Genomic DNA, 25450 nt, shown 5'->3' with positions numbered 1-25450 from the left:
CTTCCAAAAATATTCAGCTTTGATATTAATGAGTTTTTTGGGTTCATTGAGAACATGGTTGTTGTTCAATAATAAAATTAATCCTCAAAAATACAACTTGCCTAATAATTCTGCACTCCCTGTATAATCACTGGCATGCAAAAATGTCAGTATGTACCGTATGCAATCTCTGCTGCAAGGTAAAAAGTGCTCCATGAGGTACCAAAGGAATTGCAAGTGGGGGTGGGAGATTTAATAGGTGAGTTTTTTCTTTATTTTAACACATATGCAGCTACCCACAGTTTACAGCTTAAAAGGGTTTTCCGAGACTTTAATACTGAGTGATGACCTATCCTCAGGATATCTGATCGGTAAGGATCCGACACCTGGGGCCCCCACAATCATCTGTTTGAAAAGGCAGTGGCGTTTGCAGCTTTTCCTAGGCCATTTGACAACACGCTTATCAGTCACATGGCCTAGTTAAAGCCTAGTTCAGCGTGTTACCAAGCACAGCTGCTAGACAATGTATGGCGCTGTGCTTGGTAAGACCATGGCGCTCACAGAAGGACCAGTGACTTCTCAAACAGCTCATCCCAGGTGTCAGACCTCCATTGATCAGATACTGATGACCTATCCTAAGAATGGGTCCTCAGCATAAAAGTCTTGAAAAACCCTTTTAACAACCCCTTCTATCAGTTCCTGCAGGGATGACATAATGGCAATGCTGTGGCTCTAATTTCTGCATATATTTCGATTATATACTATCTTCGGGGTAACTATACAGGGTGCCGAGCCTGCAGTTAGACCCAAAACCTGGTGCCCAATTTCCATCAGAAGGACAGCAGTCCTGAAAATGTAATATCATGGTTGGGGGCCTGAGGGGAATTACAGATCCCTCTAAGGTACACCTCCAAATACTATTAATAGACTCCATCCATCAGTGCAAAGTAATAATCAGTCAATTACGACCAAACATAGACAACCCCATGACATGTAAACATGCCTGAGGCTGGCCATACACATAGCCATCAGCCAAATGTTTGTTCAGTTGACTGTTATTCCTTCTGCCCCCCCTCCCCATACACGTGCATGCTGGGCTTAGCTAAGCATGCTGGTTTTCTCAATGAGAAAGGGAATAAGTTGCTGCCAGACACCCTTGGCGATGGTATATCTCCCTTGCGAAGGGAAAGGATCAGGCATGCTGAAAACCAAGGTGCCAAATTCTCTTTTCTCCCAACATCTGCTGGTTGGGGTGAGTTGGGAGCCCCCTCTCCTCAAAAATACATTAGATGGTCATCTGGTCTTGCTAAAATCAGTGAGTTCATACAACATACAGTACATCAAATGTGTGAGCCCAGCTGTAGTCTTGTCCAAAGAGATCACCTTGGTTGCATAACTGAATGGACATCAGGTAATAATGTGTCAACATCGGGTTTGACGGCCGCAACATCCATAATCACTGGTCGCAGGGGTGATGTAGACCCCCCTTTTGTATTGTCAGTAGGTTACATGACGCAAAGGGGATGTATCACCGCTGTGGCCAATGACTGGTTGAAGCGGCGTCAAAGCGGATATTGACAAATGGGGACCGGAGCACTGCGGCAGCTGGGGAGTGAATGAGTCGTAGGTGAGTGTGTTTTTTTTTTTTCTATCTACCTATCTATCTCATATCTATCAATCTATTTCCCATCTATCAATCTATCTATCTATCTATCTATCTATCTATCTATCTATCTATCTATCTGTCTGTCTGTCTGTCTATCTATCTATCTATCTATCTATCTATCTATCTATCTATCTATCTATCTATCTGTCTATCTATCTGTCTATCTAACAAATCAAATCAAATCAGCTCTTTTGGCAGGACTAAATACATTTTAGCATTGCCAAAGCAAGTGGGAAATAATTGGGTAGGGTTGGGGGGTGGGAACACATAGAGGGTGGGGATATAGGAGTCCATGGTATATCAGGCTCTTCTCAGTCCATGGCAGGCAGTAATATATTGTGCTACTATGGCCTCTGTGTTCTTCTCTTCCCCCAGCAATTTGGAGAGTCTCTCCTCCTCCTCCATGGAGGTAAAATCTGGGCAGAGATCAGACAGTCTTAAGTGAGAATCCCTCACTGCTGAGTATTTGGGGCACCGCAGCAGGAAATGAGCCTCATCCTCCACGGTCTCCTGGTCGCACTGCTGGCACAGTCTGCTCTCCCTGAGCATGTACCTCTGTCGGTGACGGCCGGATTCATTGAGCAGGTTGTGGGCGCTCAGTCTGTTGCGGCTCAGGATCTGTCGGTCTCTTGGATTGGGGAGTTTCTCCAGGTATGGGGCCAGTTTATACTACCTCTGCAGGCTCTGGTATAGTTAGTGTCAGCTTCTGTGATGTTCGTATGTCGTTCCTCCAGACGCTAATATGCTTCTCTTTACCCTTGCATATCATCCTCCGCTGGTTTTGGGTGACTTGTTCCAGGGTGCTTTGTTTTTCTTGGGCTTCTTGGTGTAGCAAGGCTTTGTGATGGTAGGAGCTGGGACTACTGCTATGCAGATGGGATCTGAATGATAGCGCCCTGTTCTGGACAGCAAAGTAAAGTGGGAATCTGCCCAGTTCTTCTCGACAGGCGCTGTTTGAGGTGCTTCTGTGAACCTGGAGAAAGTGTTTGCAGAGTTCTAGGTGGAATAGTTCTGCTGGCCCAGAGTCCCCCTTTGCCCAGTCTGGGTATATGTCTGGGCTCTAGACTTTGCTTCCACATAGGAGGCTTGGGGCGATGATGGTGTCACTGGCGGATCCAGGGGGGGGGGGGCAACGGGTCAATTGCCCTCCCCCTGAGAATATAGTGAGAGAGTGGGCACCGCTCCATTCGCCCGCTGTGGCCCCGTTACCTTCTCCCGCACTGTATGGTAATTGCTACTATCGGAACAACAGGGAGGAGTTTGCCCTGTTTCTCCCTGGGCGTTCTCTCTCCCTCGCTGTAGCGCTGTCCAATCGCAGCGCAGAGCTCACAGCCAGGGAGAAAAAAAACTCCCAGGATGTGAGCTCTGCGCTGCGATTGGACACAAAAACATCCCAGGCTGTGAGCTCTGCGCTGCAATTGGACAGTGCTACAGGGAGGGAGAAGGAACGCCCAGGGAGAAAGAGGGCAGAATCCTCCCTGGTGTTCTGATAGTAGCAATTACCATACAGTGCAGGAGAAGGTAATGGGGCTACAGTGGGCTAACGGAGTAATAATAGTAAGTGCAGTGAGATACATATACAGATAGTTATCTTACAATGTTTGGACTCATGAAAGGTCCTCTTTAATAAGTTTTTCAGGGCCCCTTCACATACATTGGTGTGGCGGCGCCGGCGACATTGGTGGCCCGCCCTGTCCCTTCCACCCCCCCGTGCATCTTACTGCCAGCCAGAATCAAGCCAGTACAAGCCGTAACCGTTCTAATTAGGCTCGCACACCAAGTTCCGGGCCCGGGAACTAGAAGTCCGAAACAGAGGAGCGCCGTGCGGGAGTCGGGACAGGGACGGGATCTCACCTCACGGGTTGCGGACAACTGCAGTGGTGCCAGTGACAGTATAACAGACTGTGCTCTGGATCCGCCACTGGATGGTGTCAAGGATTTTAAGCCAGACGGTCACTGGTGCCTCAAGATGATACAGACGCTTTCTGATGGCATAGAAGGTTTTGCTCGCATTGTCTTTCAGTGTTTCCATGGCTTTCTTAAAACTTCCTGATTGGCTGATTTCTAGGCCCAGGTAGGTGTAGCTGTCAATATTCTGAAAGTGGACAGTTGTTTAGCAGGAAGGGAGGATACCCGGCTGCTTTCCGGTTTCTTTTCTGGAACACCATGATGTTGGTTTTCTTTGGATTGATGGGCAGTGCCAACGTGTTACTGAACTTCTCCAGGATTTTCAGGTTATCTTGGAGACCTTTCTCAGTTAGCAATAGTAGCAGAAGATTATCTGCATAAAGGAGAAATTTCACCTCAGGGTCATGTAGGGTGAGACCAGGTGCTGTGGAAGACTCCAGAGCCACCGCCAGCTCATTGATATAGATGTTAAACAGAGTTGGACTGAGGCTGCAGCCCTGTCTGACTCCTCGTCTCTGCAGGAAATAAGCCATTCTCCTCCCATTTACCTTTACGCTGCATCTGTTCTCAGTGTAGGAACTTCTGATGACATCATATGTTTTTCCTCCTGTTCCGCTTTCGAGAAGTTTCAGGAATAGGCCCGGGTGCCACACTGAGTCAAAGGCCTTCTTAAAGTCCACAAAGCAGGCATAGATCTTTTCATGCTTTGTATTGTGGACATGGCTCTTGATGAGGCTCTGCAGGGTGTAGATGTGGTCCGTGGTGCGGTGGTTTGGCATAAAGCCTGCTTGGCTTCTGCTTAGGATGTTGTGATGGGTGAGGAAGCTGAGGATCCTCTTATTCAGGATACTCTTTATCACTGAGATCCTCTCTGTTATCTCCTGCGGTGTGATCAGTGTGTCTAGAGGGTTTTGAAAATCTTTGATTTTTTTCCTCCATATCCTTCAGCTTTTTCGTGATTTCTTTTTCTTCTGGGCTTTGGTCCTCCCTCGAGATGGCTTTGTAAGGATCCTTGAAGTACTGGAGCCAGATGTTGCCGTTTTGGATGTGGAGGTTGGTGTTCTTGCTGGTTTTGTCCATGTGCTTCCATACAGTAGTTCCCAGAAGGAGTTGTCCTGGAGAGCATCTCGGAGTTGGAGGAGCTTGGTTGAGATGTTGCCTTGCTTTTTCTTTCTGAGGATGGTTTTGTATTGCATTTGTATGTTGTTGTAGGCTTCCCTCAGACTAGAGTTGTTCGGATCTTGGTGTTTCCTATTTGATGCCATTCTTAGCGCCTTCCTTATATCTTTACACTCCCGGTCGAACCAACTATTGGGTTGTTGCTTTTTTGGCCATTTGTTGCATATTTTAAGGTCAGACATTTCCGCCATGGTGTAAAGTATATTATTAAAGTCAGCTCATACACTTTACCATGGAAGTTATGGAGCATCTCCTGGATCTCTGCACTGTTTATGGTCTCCATATACTTTGGGGCTGACATCTTGGACCATTTAAAAGATGGAGGTAGGCTGAAGAGGCCGGTCTGCTGTGATGTTTGGTGCCAGTGGTTTACTTGTGGATTTAATGTATAGGAGCATTTTTTTTAAAATTTTTTTTATTTAATATCTTTATTAGTATATAAAAGGAATACACAAAGAAAGAATTTGAGTAAGCACTCAATATAGTTAATACCTTTTTTCCTTTTCCCTCTTCCCCCAACCCAACCCCCCTCCCCCCGACCCCGGCCCTGTGATGCGTCCACCCGACCCCCCTTCAACAGAGAAGAAAGGGGCAGGAGACAGGACGAGAGAAATAGAGAAAAAATAAAATAAAATAATAATAATAATAATAATAATATAAAGTATTACAGTCAATCAGATCTTCCAGCCATCCCATATCTTAATCCACTTCTCGTCTACATCTCTCTGCCTATAAAGAATCTGTTCATAATTTTTTACCTTATTGACTAAGTTTATCCAAGTGTTTAGCTCTGGTGTATGACGAGCAAACCAGCTCCGGCTAATCAAGATTCTAGCTAACAATAATATCCTACCTAGAAGAATCTTTTGGTATTTATGACTGCTTATTATGGAGAAATCATTCCGGAAGAACAATTGTGGCTCAAAGGGGATTCGTATTTTAAGTTTGTAAGTAAGAAAGTTATTGATGCTATTTCAGTATTCTCTAAGTTCTGGACAAGTCCAGATCATATGGAGGTAATCCGCACCTAAGGTATAACATCTAGGGCACTTGGATGTATCTCTTAGCCCACATTTGTTTAACCATATAGGGGTAACATATAATCTATGACAGATACTAAACTGGACTAGAACATGGTTGAAATTATGGGATAGTGAACCTAGATTAGTAAAAATATTCCCCCACCCTTCTAATTGTATATTTGGACAATCCAACTCCCAGGCCCTTTGTCCTGGTGATTGTGTATCACAAAACCGTGCCTTAAGTAATAGTTTATATATATTTGAAATCTTGATTCTTAGGGGCGTCCAATCGTTTAAAAAACAGGAACTGTCTATATCCAATATTGATTTATCATCCAAACTAAATAGTCCCGACCGCAGCTGAAAGTACCTAGACCAAGAGAGTTTTTCTACATTATGTGATAACTCCGTGAACGACTTAATCTCTCTTTCCTTGACTACTTGTGAAATGTAAAAAATCCTATTCTTTTGCCAAAATTTATCCGTTGCAATACCATCTTTACCCTCAGCCATATTCTAGTAGTAGCCCAGATTTTAGAAAGTAATTTTGTAGTCTCTTTATAACCCCGCTCTTGACTAATCAATAGTCCAGATTCCAAAAGAGTAAATATGTTGTTATATGAATAATTCCCTACTAGGCTCCTTAAGAGTGCACTATTTTTCCATTAACACATCAATAACTGAGCGGCAATAAAATAACCTTTGAAGTAGAGGAGGTTTAAACCCCCATATTCCAATGGTTTGTATAGGTATTCCAATTTTAGCCTGACTCGTTTTCTTCGCCACACTAAATCATAGGAGCAGTTGGTTGTGGTCTGACAGGTGTGTCTGTGGGTGTCTGTGGGGTGACTATGAAGCCAACAACATTTTTGGAGTCCATATCTGTGATGGCATAGTCTACCACACTGTTGCCTACATGGGAGTTTAGGGTATATCTACCAAGAGAGTCTCCCTTGGTGCAGCCATTGAGAATATGAAGTCCGAGACTTCGACATAAGTTCAGCAATTTTTGCCACTTTTATTTACTGTGCTGTCATAGCTGTTCCTCTTGGTGTGCACTGAGCTGTCACAGTCAGTGTCTGCTCCGAATATATAGACATTTCCGTCAGTTGTCAGTTAGTCTCTCTCCCTCCCTGTTCTTGCATTGAGGTCTCCAAAGATGAGAACATTGCCCAGAGCCTGGAAATGAGCGGCTTTCAAATGGGCAGCTTTCAAAGCTGTCGGGATTGAAGTATGGAGACTCTGGTGGAGCTATGTATGCTGCACAGAGGTAGACGTCAGCCCGAGAGGTGAGGATGGAGCGGCCTATTCTTACCCAGATGTGGCTGTCTCCTCTCTTTACTGGTCTGATCTGCTCATGGAGCTCCTCTTTATACCAGACTAATATTACTCCTGAGCTGCGGCCCAGCTTGACGCTTTTGTTTTTCAGAGCAGGGACAGAGATCTCCCTGTATCTGGTGGGCACTAGAGATTTATTCTCTGTCTTAGTCCATGTTTCTAGGAGGATCTGTATGTCAATGTTTTTTAGTCTTTGGGTAAAGTCTGGATCGTGCGTCTTACATCCGAAGGCTGAAGCGTTCAGGCCCTGAATGTTCCAGCTGCTGACAATAAGAGATGTCATTGTTTGTCCGTATACCTTGTAGTGAGCTGCCCTGCATAGGACAAGCTGGATTCTTGACTGGTGGCCATGTTGTAGCAGTTTAGTCCAGTCAGTGTTCTGCATAGAGTGCTGAGCTGGGTCTTTATCTCTTCAATGTCTCTGCTCCGCATTATTCTATGTGAGGCAGGTGGATTCCTCCATGAATTGTGCCTCTGATGGCCATATTTTTAGTAAAGGTCACCATTTCCAGTTTGTTGAGGAGGGTATGAGGTTTTAGGTGTATTTGTTGTTAGTGACTTTTCCATAGGTGTTTGTCTTGTGTGGGGTCTGGGCCGGGGGTCTCTGTTGATCACTATGTCTTTGAATTCTTTGGCTAGAAGGCTAACTACTTGGTTATTGAGGTGTGTATTGTCATATCTATCTATCTATCTATCTATCTAATATCTCTCTATTATATCTATCTGATGAAAATTGCATTTCCTCACGCAACTGGCTATGAAGGAGTTAAACGTCTTACCTTCTGTATAGCACAGGATCTAGAGTGCAAAGGATGTTTAAACAATTTTGGAAGTAAGTAAACCTGCGCCTGCTTCCTGCTCCACTGGACAGTGTGATACCACAGCCTGACCTCTGTTCCTTCGCTGTCGTTGGCGGTGATTGATGGTGTTAAGTCAGAACCAAATGAAAACCCCCTCAGCCACAGCATATACATGGGGCGTGGATGAATAGCGTCTGAGAGCTAGGATGGAGAGTTTGTCTGTGTAGTAAAAAAAAAATGTATTTCATCATAATCTATGGTATAGTTATAACATCTTATCATTTATACATTATAAATGAGAAAAAAACTTAAGAGTATACAATATTTTAAGCTTTTAGTGTATCAGCTAATATCATAGTGTGCATTATATGTAACTATTTAATGTTTTATTTTATATGCATTTTAAAGGGGTTTTCAGACACTTATTAGCTGATGACCTATCCTCTGGATAGGTCATCAATATCTGATCGGTGGGGGTCCGACACCTGGGACCCCCACCAATCAGTTGTTTGAGAAGGCATGGGTGATCTGTGAGCACCACTGCCCTCTAACAGCTTAGCCTAGGCCAGTGATGTCCCATTCATTGGTCACATAGCCTAGACGCAGACCAGTCCCATTCAAGTAAATGAAGCTGGGCTGCAATACCAAGCACAACCACCATCCAATGGATGGTGCTGTGCTTGGTAACCTGCGAGAAGGCTGTAATGCTCACTGGAGTGTCAGTGCCTTCCCAAACTACTGAAAAATTCAGAATACCCCTTCAATTAACCATATTTTGCTTAACAATGCATAATTCATTCAACATTTTTGCCTGCTCTATTGCATACCACAGTGCATGTGAAAAGTCTTCAGAGTAGGCTCTTTCACTTTTCTCACATTTTTGTCTTCTGTTAAAATTAAAAAAATCTAGTTTTTCCTGTCTATCTGCACCCAGTACCCTATAATGACTAAGGGTACTTTCACACTAGCGGCACGGTCCTCCAGCAGGCTGTTACTGTGGGTGAACAGCCTGTCAGATCCATCCTGCCGCTAGTGAACGCATGCCCTCGGACTACCGCTCTGGCCCCATTGACTATAATGGGGGCGGGGAGGAGTTCCGTCGGCAGCACGGGAGCGCACGCCGAGAGGCCACCGGAATAAAAGTACGACATGTAGTACAGGTGAAACTTGAAAAATTTGAATATCGTGCAAAAGTTCATTTATTTCAGTAATGCAAATTAAAAGGAATTGCATTAATGCAGCTTAAAATTAGAATTTTGTGAAAAGGTTCAATATTCTAGGCTCAAAGTGTCACACTCTAGTCAGCTAATTAATCTATACCCCCTGAGCAAAGGGGGTATACCTCAAAATTGTGACTTTGGGGTTTCATAAGCTGTAAGCCATAATCATCCAAATTATAACAAATAAAGGCTTGAAATATCTCGCTTTGCATGTACTGAGTCTATCTCATATGTTAGTTTCACCTTTTAAGTTCGCATTACTGAAATAAATAAACTTTGCACGATATTCTAATTTTTCGAGTTTCACCTGTACTTTTATTCTTGTGGCCTCTCGGCGTGCGCTGCCGTGCTGCCGCCGGAACTCCGCCCCAACACCATTATAGTCAATGGGGCCAGAGCGGTAGTCTGGGGGCACGCGTTCACTAGCAGCAGGACAGATCTGACAGGCTGTTACCCCGCCGGAACAGCCTGCCGGAGGTCCGTGCCGCTATTGTGAAACTAGCCTAAAAAGGAAAAAGTAAACTCTTGCATTGAAATAAGTATTCAGACCCTTTACTCAGGAGTCTCAGGACCTATTTGGAGCACCTTTGGCAGTGATTACAGCCTCCAGTCTTCGTGGGGATGATGCCACAAGCTTCGCACATCTGGATTTCGGCATTTTCTGCCATTCTTCTTTGCAAATCCTTTCAAGCTCTGTCAGGTTGGATAGGACCATTGGCGGACAGCCATTTCCAAGTCTCTCCAGAGATATTCGATTGGGTTCAAGTCAAGGCTCCTGAAGGGCATTTACAGAGTTTTCCCTAAACAACTCTTGTGTTGTCTTGGCTGTGTGCTTCGGGTCATTGTCTTTTTGGAAGTTGAACCTTCTGCCCAGTCTGCGATCCAGAGCACAGGGAATGAAGTTTTCATTAAGAATATCTCTGTACTTTGCTCCATTCAGCTTTCCCTTAACTATGACCAGTCAGGTCAGACATTTCAACTGCCGTGGCCGTTACAGGAAAAAGGTAGTATTACATAAAGCCAGTTTAAGTGAATAGCCATTAGAGATGAACAAATCAATATGAATCAAATTTAACCCAAATATTCCAAAAATTTGGGCTGAAACAAATTCTTTGGCGATTTTAGGCAATTTGGGATAGTTTATCAACAAGGCATCACCATTTTTCATATCAGAAGACTGCGATTGGTTGTTACGGGCAACAAAGACAGTTTTACTTTGAGATAGCTTGATAAATATGCCCAAATAAATGTATTTTGTACATCCAAAATCTATGTAACTAGGTCATTCAAGAAACCTAGGATGATCCTTCATCTGTGATTATCCCAAAATATCCCACTAAATGCCTTTTAACATGGTCCGATGATCTTGCAAGTGAACGCTTGTGAAAACTGCCCCGGCCTGTTGTTAATATATCTATTTGTTTTATATATTATGCACGACTCTTCTCAAAGGTGGTCTTCAGAATAAGGCCAGGTGATGCCCTTTTATCTTACAAACATTTTTTAACAAAAAATCTTTAAGCAGGACAATTTGGTCTAAGCAGTGCTCTCTGTTGACAGCATTGGCTCTTGATCTTGACATTCCTCATATTCCCTTCCTTGTAACCAGTTAAAAAGACACTAAAAGGTTTCAGCCATCTTTGTGCTCAAAACAATGAAAAGGGAAAGTAAACCAAATGAAGTCAGACCAAACAAATGCCAGGAGCTGAGCTGAAAGCAGAGGGGATTGTTCGACTGAAAGACTTCTTTCGACATTATAAAACCCTCTTCAAAATGGCTGTTTCCTCCTAGCCAGAGACAACAACTCAAGCATTTGCCTGTCATCTGATCCCTAGATAAAGTCTGGCAGAAATGTCACTATTATTAGGCTGAATTAAATGACAAATGAGCAAAAAGACAATAATTGTCTCCAGATTTTGCTACTAATTGAAATAGTGGTTATATAAGTATAGAAAAAATAGTATAGTATAAAAGTGGGTATGTAAGTATAGGTGCCAGTATGGGAAAACAAATTAATACAGATGAGCAACTCAATTTTAAAAACACTAATTTTTCTATTTTTGATTCTACCAAACCTGAATTTTATGTGATTCAATACGGGAGAATGAGTGAGAGAGAACATTTTCCAAGCAATCTGAGCATTTTCAATTCAGGTCCAATATATATTTATTATTTGACCGAATTGGACCCAAAATTTATTTTAAGAAATTCGCTCATCTCTACAAATAAATAAATAAATGCCATCACTTTACAAAAAAAAAATGACAAAAAGTGAGACAAATTTCTTCTTCAGTTGTCACTAAGGAAGCCCAATAGGTCAATCCCCAGGTATGTGTGATTCATGCCATTGTGCAGCTGCAACGGGCCGCCCCCCTGGGGCCCTAAAGATGGCCTGATTACCCAGGTGTAGGGATGACTGAGTGGTATAGGGTGGTCTACAATGTCCCTTAATGTTTGTGTCACTGTGCTCCTACCTGGATATGACTGGACCCCAGGCATTGGCTCTGAAGCAGCAAATAGGGGGGTATAGTTGAGGAGTTTGAAGAAATAATTGAGTTCAGACCTTGTGATGAAGTTGAATAGCAGCTTTACTTTGCATAAAAGTTCTCCAAAATGGTTTACATACTTTGTCTTGGTCCCAGCAGGCTTTAGCATTAAAACTCTGGCAGGCAAACTCAACTCTTCTACATATGTTGCTCTCTGGCTCTGCTGTACTGGCAGGCTGACTGTATGACTCAGCTTTTGCTGTATGCTGCAACTTCTCTCTGTAGTCTGTCTCTTAAGCTATACCAGGGAACTTTCTTCCTGGCTTCTGAGGCTCTAAGCTTTGGCCTCCATGTCCAGCTGAGCTTAGGGTGCTCTAACTGGCTTAGCTTTGCTTGGAATGGGCATATCCAGCAGAGACGTGCCCAGCACTTGATTCCTTCCCCTAGCAGGGCGTAAGCTAGACTGCTCCTAGAAACTAGTCCTCACCCTTCCTGAAGGAAGTGGGACTCGCCCACTCCTCCACAGAGGGGGGTGGTTAGAATGGAATGGAAAGCTCCATTCTACCTAACTGTAACTCTGCCATTTACGCTGCCACCTGTTGGTGAACCAGGCACATTACATGTTAACATAAACAGTTGCATGGAAATAGATAAGCACATTGTTTGGACCTGAAATAAATACACATGTTGACATGAGGTTAACCAATAAAGACAGTAGCGGGGTGTAAAGGCCAGCCAGCTAATAAGTATTAGCACTAGAAATGGTTTCTTCTCATTGGCACTTGACTTACAAGATAGATATCTTGAGAAGGAGTTAAAGAACTGTAGGAGGCACCATAACAAGTATGTAACAGCAAAATCATAATATGCAAAATGAATGGAGATGAATGATTGTAATAGAGTTTGTTTATCCCCCTTTTACTAAGCATTGGGCCCTGTGAAAGGCACTTTAAATGAGTGCTGATTGTTTAAGAGGACCCTTTCTGGGTAGATCGTGACAACCGATGCTTGAGAACTACACAGGAACAATCCACCTGAAGACCCTTGTGGATTTACAGAATCGTGAGCCTAAGTAAGTAAAACTTGGGAGGATGTGGTGAGCAGCTTCTTTCTGGAAAAAGCTGCATTTCATATTTTCCCATAGGGTCACATTAAAGGGGAGACCCCTTGAATCCTCTGTTTTGATGGATTCCTAACCAGCATGTGAGATGATTAAAACTATGAACATCAGTTTGCCATCAGACAGATTTCCAATTAGGGTGCAATATTTTCCAAATGTGAAAACTGAACATCTTGGCTTTCTTTCCCAGGGGCAAAGATTCAGTTTGCTGCCCTATATTATTTCAATACAGTTCCATTGTCTTATATGGGTGAACTACCACTAAGTAATAGGAAATTGTTCCATCAGCGAGAATCTGTTGAAGCAAATTTTCACAATTTGAGCCTTTAATGCAACATTCCCCAATCAGTGGCTCTGGAAGGAAAGAACCACATGTGGCTCTCTGGTCCCAAGCTGTTGGCAGTTGCAAATACTATTGTGCACTAGTGCCACCAGGGAGGTCGCCAGCCTCACTGGAAGCAAAACCATATCACCGGCAGTTAACGCCAAGATTTCACAAACTATTATATTTTGGAACATGTTTACCTGGTATCACATGTCTTCAGACATACTGCATGTCTGACCTCATATGTGGCAACCCTCATAACGATTTCAGTTAATGAAATGAAAATAGAACTGTAGGTCCATGACTTCCTGACACAAACCAGGCACCACGTTCATTTATAGAAACAACAATGAAAATATTTCAATGCATAAATTCCAGTTCTGGAAAAAATATGAAAGGTTTGATAAACAGCCATATAGGGAAATGTGCAATATCTAAATTTCCAATGAGTTGGTGATGAACTACTTGATGATTTGATGGATGCCTAAGTACTTTTCAAGAGGATTTTAGCTTCTTAATGTGATCATAGACAAACATGTGGAAAATGATTCCCATCATTGCAGATATTGCTCAGCACGTAACCACCTAACTGGTGGACTAGCAGTAATCAGTCCAGACTTGCTTTCTTCAATGGGAATTGAGCTAGCAGAATGTACCGTAACTACCAACAACATCCTGCAGGTGTCCATAAAAATTGTGCATGATATTCAGATTTTTACTTCCCTTATGTAGCAATATACTGTAGGAAAGCTGTAAAGATGAGCAAACCGATTGTAAAATTAGGAAATTTAACGCAAATTTTTGTAAAAGTTTTGATTCTTCCACATCCCAAATGCAAATTTTGTGTGATGAGAGAGACCTTTTCAGGCAATCAGAGCACTCTTGATTTAGGTCGAATTTATTTGGAGTTGAATCGTCTCAGATAGGGATGAGCAGACCCGTTAGTTCAAAGTTCAGTTTGGGTATCTGAACTTCACCGAAACTTGACCCCAAAACCGAACCCCATAGAAGTAAATGGTGACCCAAACTTCGGTGCTGTAAAATGGCTGTAAAATAGTCGTAGTAATAGCTAGAGGGCTGTCAAAGTGAGCAAAATGAGGGTAAGAGCAGTACAATTGCCCTGCAAACAAATGTGGATAGCGAAATGACTTAAAATAACATAGAAAATAAAAAAAATGTAAATAATAATCTTGAACCAGAAGGCGGAGGTCCAAGTGGAGTAGGAGGTTGAGGAGGTGGTGGACGTAGCGGTGTAGGTGGAAGAGGCGGAGGAGGAGGTAGCCAATACTGTTTATGTGTTTTTAGTATAACAATAGCTGCGTGCGGCCAGTATACTTTTCTACTGTGCCCAAGGTATGGGCAAGTCCTGTGGGATCCATGCCTGGTTCATTTTAATGAACGTGAGCTTGTCCAGGTTGGCAGTGGACAGGTGGATGCGCCTGTCAATGATCACCTGCTGCCATGCTAAACACATGTTCGGACAATACACTTGCCGCAGGGCAGGCCAGCACTTCCAAGGCGTAAAGGGCAAGCTCAGACCATGTGTCTAATTTGGAGAACCAGAAGTTGAATGGGGCAGACCCATCAGTCAGTATGTGCAGACGTGTGGACACATACTGCTCCACCATGTTGCTGAAACACTGCCTCCTGGTAATACAGTCCGTATCAGATGGTGGTGCTAGATGTTGTGGCATGCTGACGAAAGTTTTCCACATTTCGGCCATGCTAACCCTCCCTTCTGACGTGGTGCCAGTGCCCCAGCTGCATTGGCGACTTCCTCCTCTTCCTCCTCTTCCTCCACCTCGAGCTTCCACTGAGCACCCGCTGTCAGGTGGGAATGCTGTCAGTAGTGTATCTACCAGTATGCGCTTGTATTCACGCCTCTTCATGCTCCAGTGACAGAACTAAGAACGGCATGTTTATCCTTGTAGCAGAGGGACCCAGCAGTGTGGCCACCCAGTAATCTGCACTGGAAACAATCAGGGCAACTTGACGGTTGTTGCGCAGGCACTGCATCATGTACTCGCTCATGTGTGCCAGGCTGCCCAGAGGCAACAAAAAGCTGTCATCGGTGGGAGGTGTATAGTCTGTGTCCTCTCTATCCTGCCAGCCATGCTCCAGTGATGCCAGTGAGCTGATTTGGGTGCCACCCTGCTGTGAAAACACCCTCCGAGCCACGTATGGACAACTAGCCAGATAAATGTGTGAATGATCCCTATTCCTCCTCCTCTTCCTCCTGTTCCTCCTCCTCTTCCTCCTGTGCCACGACCTCATCCATCATCATCTGAAGCGTTTTTTCAAGGAGGCATAGAAGTGGGATAGTAACACTGATGACAGCGTCATCATTGCTGGCCATGTTGGTGGAGTACTCAAAACAGCGCAACACAGCACACACGTCCCACATGGAGGCCCACTTGTTGGTGGTAAAGTGGTGCTGTTCTGCAGAGCAACTTAACCGTGCGTGCTGCAGCTAAAACTCCACTATCGCCTGCTGAAGCTTGTACAGTCTCTCCAGCATGTGCAAGGTAGAGTTCCACCTTGTTGATACATTGAATATGAGGTGGTGAGCGGGAAGGCAGAAGTTATGCTGCAGTGCAGACAGGCGAGCAACGCAGGGTGAGAACGCCGAAAGCGTGCACAGACGGCCTGCACTTTCTGCAGCAGCTCGAGGGAAGTGCTTTAAACCGGCTAGACCCAGAGCTGCTACGAGATTTCGTCCGTTATTGCACATCACCAAGCTGGGCTTGAGGCTCAGTGGCACCAACCAATCTGTCTCTTCTTCAATGCCTGTCCACAGTTCCTGCGCTGCGTGTGGATTTTCCTCCAAACAAATGAGTTTCAGAACAGCCTGCTGGTGGTGGTGCATATGTTACGCTGACCGGATGAGGGGGTGGTAGGGGAGGATGAGGAGGTGGCAGATGAGAAAGCGGAGTCAACGAGAAATGTCCAGTGATCCTCTGTGTATACTTTCTGCCTCAGGCCCAGCCGCCACTACATTTACCCAGTGGGCAGTTATAGAGATATATAATGTCCCTGCCCGTACTTACTGGTCCACGTATCAGTGGTTATGTGGACCATGCCACTGATGGCGTTGAGAAGCGCACACCTGATTTTATCCACCACTTGTTCATACAGGGCAGGGATGGATGATCTGGAAAAGTAGTGGTGGCTGGGAACTATGTACTGTGGGACAGTCACTACCATAAGGTTTTTAAAAGTGTCAGTCTCCACCAGACAGAATGGCAGCATTTCAAAAGCTAGGAATTTTGAAATTCTGGCATTCAGGGCCAGGGTTCGCGGGTAGGTAGGGGGTACTTCCTCTTTGTCTCCAGTGTTTGCTGGATAGACAACTGAACGCTTCCATAGGACAGTGTGGAGATGCTCGGTGATACTGCTGGTGGTGGTTGTGTTGCTGTCACATCCTTTCTTTGCAGGGAGCCAGGTGGCCCTGTTGCTCCAGAGGGGGGAGGAAGAGGCCGAGACCGCAGCAGAAGAGGGACCAGGAGGAGCCTTAGATCTTTCATGGTTTTTCAGGTGTCTACTCCATTGCAGCCCGTACTTTGCATTTAGATGCCGGGTCATGCAGGTAGTGCTCAGGCTTAGAACATTTATGCCTCGTTTCAGGCACTGACTGCACAACGTGCAAACCACCCTTGACTTGTTGTCAGCGCATTGCCTGAAGAAAAGCCAAGGAACTCCTCTCAGCTGGCTTTGGTGTGCTCAGTCCCTTGGCGAGGTGGGCAGTAGCAGGTGTACTCCCTCTTTTGCTGTGCGGCTGGCCCTGTGTGAACACCACCTCTTCCTACGAACTGCACACGTCACTGGCATGACCTTAAATACATGTGGGGTCTAGGACCTCATCATCCTCCACATCATCTTCCACCCACTCCTCACCCCTGCCCTCCTTGCCGGTCTGCACACTGCAGAAAGCCACAGCAGTTGGCAACTGTGTTTCATGATCATCAGAGATGTGCTGCTGTGGTCCTCACACGTCCTCATACTCTAACATAAGTGGTTGGGCATCAGTGCACTGAATCTCTTCTACTTCTGGAGCAGTGCTAGGTGGATGGCCCTTGGAAACCCTGCTAACAGAGTCATCAAAAAGCATAAGTGACTGCTGGATAACTTGGGACCCAGACTACTTGGCTGATTTGCAAGGGCGTTAGGTGGAAGACAGAAATCCATGGGCCACAGGTGCCGACTCTGGGCTTTCAGCAGAAGACTGAATGGAAGATAATGTGAAGGAACTGGAGGCACTGTCAGCCATCCAATCTACTACCGCCTCTACTTGGTCTGGCCTCACCATTCGTAGGCCCTCCTACAAGGCCCAGGAGCCTGAATGGGCCCAAAGACCCTTGGGCCACATAAGAAGACACCGGTATTATAGAAAGTGCATGCTGGTCAAGTTACACCTCTGGCTGGAGGGAAGGGATTAGGTCAAAAATGAAGGCTAGGTGCTTCCCTGCCCCTGGCCACAAAGCCCTGAGAGAAGGGGCCCAAGCTGAACTCTTGCACCAGGGTCCATGAGCCTTTAGATATACCCCTGACTGAACCTGAACATGGACTTCAGCAGCAAGGTTCGTGTGCCCAAACCCACGATGTTCGGTACGAACCCAAACTTTGCAGTTCTGGTTTGCTCATTCCTAGTCTCAGACAGTCAAATGAATTTTAAGAAATTTTCTCATAAGAAGAAAGCAGTAGTCTAAGACACCCTCCCCATACTTTGATGTTGACTGTATATTGACATCAGCTTAAAGGGGTTTTCTGGTAATTGTGACCACATCCTGCCCACTAAAACAGAATATTCATACTTACTGTACCTGCTCCACGCTTCTCCGGTCCTCCACGCTGCCCCCACTGTATATATCTTCTGGTGCCCACACTGTTTACATTCAGCTTAGCATGGACATGGTTACATGATAAGCTCCAGCCAATGCCTGGCTTTAGCGATGACGTGATGCTTGTGGCCACATCACCACTGAAGACAGTCATTGGATGGAGCAGTGCATGTGAACATTGCCATGTACCTGCAGATAAAAACAGTCGTGGGACTGGAAGATGGAGACAGTGGAGGCAGCATTGAAGACCAGAGTGGCGGGGAGCAGGTAAGTATGAATCTTTTGTTTCAAGGGGCAGGCTGTGGGCACTTGCTAAAAAATCAATTACTGGAAAGTCCCTTTAATATACTAAAAGGAGCGAGTGCATATGGCTGGTTTGGCTGGTAAAACCACTTGCCATCATATGCCCATCCACTCATACTGAAGCTAAAATAGGTGAATGTGTGGATGGAAAGTATTATTGGGTTTGTTTTTGTTTTTTAACCCACAATATTTCTAAGGACTTTTTTGGGTGTTTAACCTAGATTACCTATCTTCAGGATAGGTCATCAATATCAGATCCTTGGGGGCCGACCAATCAGCTGTTTAAGAAGGTCTTTAAGAAGCACTTTGGGGAGGGACAGGGCCTCCTTGCAGCTTAGTAGGTACAGCACTACCCATTTTATAGTGGCAGAGCTTGGCATTGCAGCTCAGCCAATAGGAACTGACTCATCAAAGCACTGCAGTCTCATCAAACAGTTGATTGGTGGGGGTGACGGGATATTGATGACCAATTGTGAGAAAAATCCATGGATATAAACCTCTCGAACATCCACTTTAACCCATTTCATGTGGGGGTCAAAATGACATACACTTTAACTTTGAACAATCTAAAAAAAAAATATTATTTTATAAAGTAGGGTGTAACTTGAGGGGAATTTGAGTGTATGGCACACTACAGAAGAATAAAAATAACAGTGGGGACCACCAGAGTTGTGTTGGTGTTGGAGCAAGGGGAGGGGGGTGTATCAGATGAGTAATTTTTTCTTTAAAGGGGTATTCCCACCTGCTTTATCCAAATTTATTCTATTAAATGCCCCCTAATAAACTTTTTACTAAATATACAGTACAGACCAAAAGTTTGGACACACCTTCTCATTCAAAGAGTTTTCTTTATTTTCATGACTATGAAGGCATCAAAACTATGAATTAACACATGTGGAATTATATACATAACAAACAAGTGTGAAACAACTGAAAATATGTCATATTCTAGGTTCTTCAAAGTAGCCACCTTTTGCTTTGATTACTGCTTTGCACACTCTTGGCATTCTCTTGATGAGCTTCAAGAGGTAGTCCCCTGAAATGGTCTTCCAACAGTCTTGAAGGAGTTCCCAGAGATGCTTAGCACTTGTTGGCCCTTTTGCCTTCACTCTGCGGTCCAGCTCACCCCAAACCATCTCGATTGGGTTCAGGTCCGGTGACTGTGGAGGCCAGGTCATCTGGCGCAGCACCCCATCACTCTCCTTCATGGTCAAATAGCCCTTACTTTCAACGTTTTCCCAATTTCTTAAAGTAATGATGGCCACTCGTTTTTCTTTACTTAGCTGCTTTTTTCTTGCCATAACACAAATTCTAACAGTCTATTCAGTAGGACTATCAGCTGTGTATCCACCTGACTTCTCCTCAACGCAACTGATGGTCCCAACCCCATTTATAAGGCAAGAAATCCAACTTATTAAACCTGACAGGGCACACCTGTGAAGTGAAAACCATTTCAGGGGACTACTTCTTGAAGCTCATCAAGAGAATGCCAAGAGTGTGCAAAGCAGTAATCAAAGCAAAAGGGGGCTACTTTGAAGAACCTAGAATATGACATATTTTCAGTTGTTTCACACTTGTTTGTTATGTATATAATTCCACATGTGTTAATTCATAGTTTTGATGCCTTCAGTGTGAATCTACAATTTTCATAGTCATGAAAATAAAGAAAACTCTTTGAATGAGAAGGTGTGTCCAAACTTTTGGTCTGTACTGTATATATATAAAAAAAAAACTACTATTCTTCTTCAAATCGTATAATTCAAATTATTTGTTGATCAGCGCTGCCCATGCATACGGCCACCGCTCGCCGGCCGCAACCATGAGCCGTGCTTGGCACATCATTCCCTGGTGATCTAGTGGCCGGCCTCCATTCTTCTCCGAGATCGCGCACGTTGCCGGCCGGCCGCGCATGCGCTGATCTATTTTCCTTTGAGCCGCGTCGAAAATAGAACCGCGCATGGCGGCTCCAACGCAGCACAAAGGAAGATAGTTTAGCGCATGCGCGGCCGCCCGAACAGTTCGAGGTAAGAAGAGACGAGTGCGGACGGCGTGGGAGAACCAGCGGGTTGAGTATTTGTTATATATGCACCACCAATTCCACCAATGATTGGGGGCTGATGGAGGCACTTGGGGGGGCTGATGGAGGCACTTGAGGGGGCTGATGGAGGCACTTGAGGGGGCTGATGGAGGCACTTTTGGGGCAGATGGAGGAACTTGGGCGGCTGATGGAGGCATATGGGGGGCTATATGAGGCATATGGGGGCTGATAGGGGGCTATTTGAGGCTGATGGGGGATGTTTGAGGCTGATGGGGGCTGTTTGAGGCTGATGGGGGCTATTTTAGGCTGATGGGGGGATATTTGAGGCTAATAGGGGCTGTTTGAGGCTGATGGGGGCTATTTGAGGCATATGGGGGCTGATGGGGGGCTATTTGAGGCATATGGGGCTGTATGAGGCTGATGGGGGCTGTTTGATGCATATGGGGGGCTGTTTGAGGCTGATGGGGGGCTGTTTGAGGCATATGGGGGCTGATGGGGGCTGTTTGAGGCTGATGGGGGCTGTTTGAGGCATATGGGGGGCTATTTGAGGCATATGGGGGCTGATGGGGGGCTATTTAAGGCATATGAGGGCTGTATGAGGCTGATGGGGGCTGATGTAGGGTGATGGGGGCTGTTTGAGGCATATGGGGGGCTATTTAAAGGCATATGGGGGGCTGTTTGAGGCACTTGGGGGATGATGGATGTAGCAGGCTGAATATGCTGCTGTTCAGCCATAGTTCTAGTGGGGAAGGGAATGGACAGATGTAGCAGAGCTGTATATGTGTCGGGTCAGCATCAATGCTGGTGGAAGAGAGAAACTGATGTAGCAGAGCTGTATATGTGGCGGGTCAGCATCAATGCTGGTGGAATAGAGAAACTTATGTAGCAGAGCTGAATATGCGGCTGTTCTGACACAGTGCTGGTTGAAGAGATAAACAGAGAGATGTAGCAGAGCTGTATATGAAGCTTTTCAGACACGGTGCTAGTGGGGGAGTAGAATAAAGATGTAGCAGGGCTGTATAGGAAGCCATTCAGCCAAAGTGATGTTAGGGGACTGGAGAAGACACATGTAGCTGAGCTGTATATGCATCTATAAAGATACATAGTGTAAGGTTTATACACAACTGAAGTACAGCTGTAATGGAAACAAATCTGCATCAGTGCTGGTGGGTGGGGGTTGGTCAAGCTTTTGAGCTAATGTATAATATGGAATTATATTTTTTGATGCACAGAATTAGTTTGTAAAAGATCTGAGATTTTGTGTGTAAAACTGTGCAGAAGAGCCACATGTTACTGTACACTGAGCTCACTTCACATGGCTCTCTGATTTCCCCAGCAGGGGGAGGGACCTCACAGACACTGCAGGCTGCCAGACTGATGAGTCATACTCTTCACATGAACTAGCACGCAAGGACTGAGTTCTCAGTGTGATGTCATAAGGAGGTATGGCCGGCCTTCACTCTAGCTGCCTAAGCCCGCCCAGCCTTAGCTGCAGGAAACCAGGAAGTGAACAGCACAGCTGGCAGCAATTGAGGATGAAGTAGCAAGATGGGAATACCCCTTTAAGGCGTTTCGTCCTTTTAGCTTTTTCTTTTTTAAATCCAGGAAACCACCTCAATTCATTGAAGTATATACATTGCACATTTATCTGCTCTTTTTACTACTGTGATTTTTTACATTATTTAAAAATATTTCTATTACTTTATATTCATCACCATTTATTGCTGTCTATGTTGCCATTTAAAAGCCACAGGATGATATAACGTTCATTGACCTTTCATATTAAGAATATATTTGGGTCTACCATGTGCAGCCATAAAACTAGAATTGTACAGGCCACCCACCCAACAGATATACCTCAGATGTTCGAAATCTTTTTGGCATGTGCTGGATACTATTTGTGAGTGTTACGTGAATTGGATTTTTTACGTCCGATCAGATTCATAACAGAATTGCAGTTGTGATTGACTCTCACCTTTGTTCTCCATCTATGACACCATCTCCCTTAAAGGGGCTCTTTACCTTCTTCTTACTAATGATCTATCCTTTGGATAGATCATGGTCAGTGACATCATGACTATATCACGTGGCCTGGGCACAGCTTGGTATGGAGCCTTGGTATGTTCACAAGACTTCAAATCTATACCAGTTCTATATTTATTTACTGAGTAGCCATGCTTCTAAAAATACTGTGTTTACATGTGCATATGATATTTGATATTATATTTAATCACTCTCACTATTTAACCACTTCCAGACCATTTGCACCCTTCCTGACCAAGCCTACTTTTGCAAATCTGACATATGTCACTTTATAGTAATAGAAAATAGAGGGGCACTCCGTATAAGGGAACAGGAGACGGCAGTTAAAGACTAATATTTAATCCTAAATAAAAGACATTGCATCAAACAATCACAAATAAAAACATCCGTATAATAATACAATAAAAAAACATGCACAATGGAAAAGGGCCCTGGAAAATTGCCAGATAATAGTAAAAGTTCAAGGGTTCATGAGTAATCAACAATCCCCACAATGAAAATCAATCACAGCGGATCTTGATGCACCTGGAGAAGGCTCCAAAAAGTACGATCTGACAGCGTCAAATAGGTAGTATAAATGTTATGTACTGTCCAACTTCAAACCTCCAGTATAGAAGGACAAACAAATGTATCAAATCCTGGGAGGAATCTCTATTCAGATGGACAGATTGTAGCAAAAGTCTCTTACCCTATTCCGTCACTGGCTCAGTGTAGTAAATCAGAGAAACAGCCGATCTCAGCTAAACGCGGCGTCCCACGTGGTGTGGAGTCTGAACGTGATGTCTCACGTGACTCCTCGGCTGGAGCAATAGTGACGTAGTCAGTCCTTCTTGGCAACACAGCCTCAATGCGAGACAAACTGTGAGAGTCCCCCCGACCGTCGTTGTTTCCTCTTGGTCACTTGTGGTTACTTGGGGGGAACGGCTCACTGTCCCAACTAGCCCAAACGCGTTTCAGGGTATACACCCCTTCCTCAGTGGTAAAGACAGTGAGCACTTTGCAGCATTTTATATCCTCCCAAGAGACCAGCCATGGGTGGGACAGATCTAATTGAGACATCATGAAAACCCGGTATGGAATCCTATTATCTTCGGTATCCCAAACCATACAACTATAAAGCATCTAATCATGCGAAAATAGCATCATGAATAGTACAAACATATTAAAACATATAAATAGCAATGTGGATGTCAAAATAGTAAAAAATAATACAAACGCACAAAAAACGCATATGCAGTCACATGTGCCTTCAATGCACCTTAAATGCGTTTTACCAGAAAAACAATAAAATCCTCTATTTGGGAGGTCCAGAAGACATATAAGGTGGTATCCCAGACCATACCACCATAAAGTATTTACTCATGCGAAAATATCATCATAGATAATACAGACATATCAAAAAACATATAGATAACAATGCGGATGTAATAATCATAAAAAATAATAAAAAACGCACAAAAAACGCACATGCGGTCAGATGCATGAATCTCTGTCCGATTTCTACAGAAGGCCTATATGGGTCAAAAAGGGGAGGAATCCCTGATTCCCAGGGGCTTGAATGCTGAATGGGAATTGTTTGGATTCCTCTGAGGGATGGGGGGTGAGCCGGGTGGTGATGTAGATCCAGAGTTTGGCTGTTCCTCAGCACTCTGTTCCTTCCTCCCTGCCCTGCTCCCCTCCCCTTTTCGACCCATATAGGCCTTCTGTAGAAATCGGACAGAGATTCATGCTTCCCTAAGAAAATAGTCTGTCTAAATCATGATTTGATGAAAAGAAATCATCCTGTATGTCTTCTGGACCTCCCAAATGGAGGATTTTATTGTTTTTTGAGAAAGACGCATCAAAGACGCAGCGAAAACGCATCTGACCGCATGTGCGTTTTTTGTGCGTTTTTTATGATTATTACATCCGCATTGTTATCTATATGTTTTTTGATATGTCTGTATTATCTATGATGATATTTTCGCATGAGTAAATACTTTATGGTGGTATGGTCTGGGATACCACCTTATATGTCTTCTGGACCTCCCAAATAGAGGATTTTATTGTTTTTCTAGTAAAACACATTTAAGGTGCATTGAAGGCACATGTGACTGCATATGCGTTTTTTGTGCGTTTGTATTATTTTTACTATTTTGACATCCACATTGCTATTTATATGTTTTTAATATGTTTGTACTATTCATGATGCTATTTTCGCATGATTAGATGCTTTATAGTTGTATGGTTTGGGATACCGAAGATAATAGGATTCCATACCGGGTTTTCATGATGTCTTAATTAGATCAGTCCCACCCATGGCTGGTCTCTGGGGAGGATATAAAATGATGCAAAGTGCTCACTGTCTTTACCACTGAGGAAGGGGTGTATACCCTGAAACGCGTTTGGGCTAGTTGGGACAGTGAGCCGTTCCCCCCAAGTAACCACAAGTGACCAAGAGGAAACAACGACGGTCGGGGGGACTCTCACAGTTTGTCTCGCATTGAGGCTGTGTTGCCAAGAAGGACTGACTACGTCACTATTGCTCCAGCCGAGGAGTCACGTGAGACGTCACGTTCAGACTCCACACCACGTGGGACGCCGCGTTTAGCTGAGATCGGCTGTTTCTCTGATTTACTACACTGAGCCAGTGACGGAATAGGGTAAGAGACTTTTGCTACAATCTGTCCATCTGAATAGAGATTTCTCCCAGGATTTGATACATTTGTTTGTCCTTCTATACTGGAGGTTTGAAGTTGGACAGTACATAACATTTATACTACCTATTTGACGCTGTCAGATCGTGCTTTTTGGAGCCTTCTCCAGGTGCATCAAGATCCGCTGTGATTGATTTTCATTGTGGGGATTGTTGATTACTCATGAACCCTTGAACTTTTACTATTATCTGGCAATTTTCCAGGGCCCTTTTCCATTGTGCATGTTTTTTATTGTATTATTATACGGATGTTTTTATTTCTGAATGTTTGATGCGATGTCTTTTATTTAAGATTAAATATTAGTCTTTAACTGCCATCTCCTGTTCCCTTATGCGGAGTGCTCCTCTATTTTCTATTACTATTTCTGTCTACCGTGCGGTCTGGGTGGACCGAGAGGTGAGCACCCACATCCGTTCGGTCTATAGGTTGAGTCGCTGGTCTGTATTATTTTTTATATGTCACTTTATGTGGTAATAACTTTGGAATGCT

This window comes from Bufo bufo, chromosome 4 (genome assembly GCF_905171765.1).
Source record: "Bufo bufo chromosome 4, aBufBuf1.1, whole genome shotgun sequence".
In the NCBI taxonomy this organism is placed as follows: domain Eukaryota; kingdom Metazoa; phylum Chordata; class Amphibia; order Anura; family Bufonidae; genus Bufo; species Bufo bufo.
Note: the sequence above shows the minus strand (reverse complement) of the source record.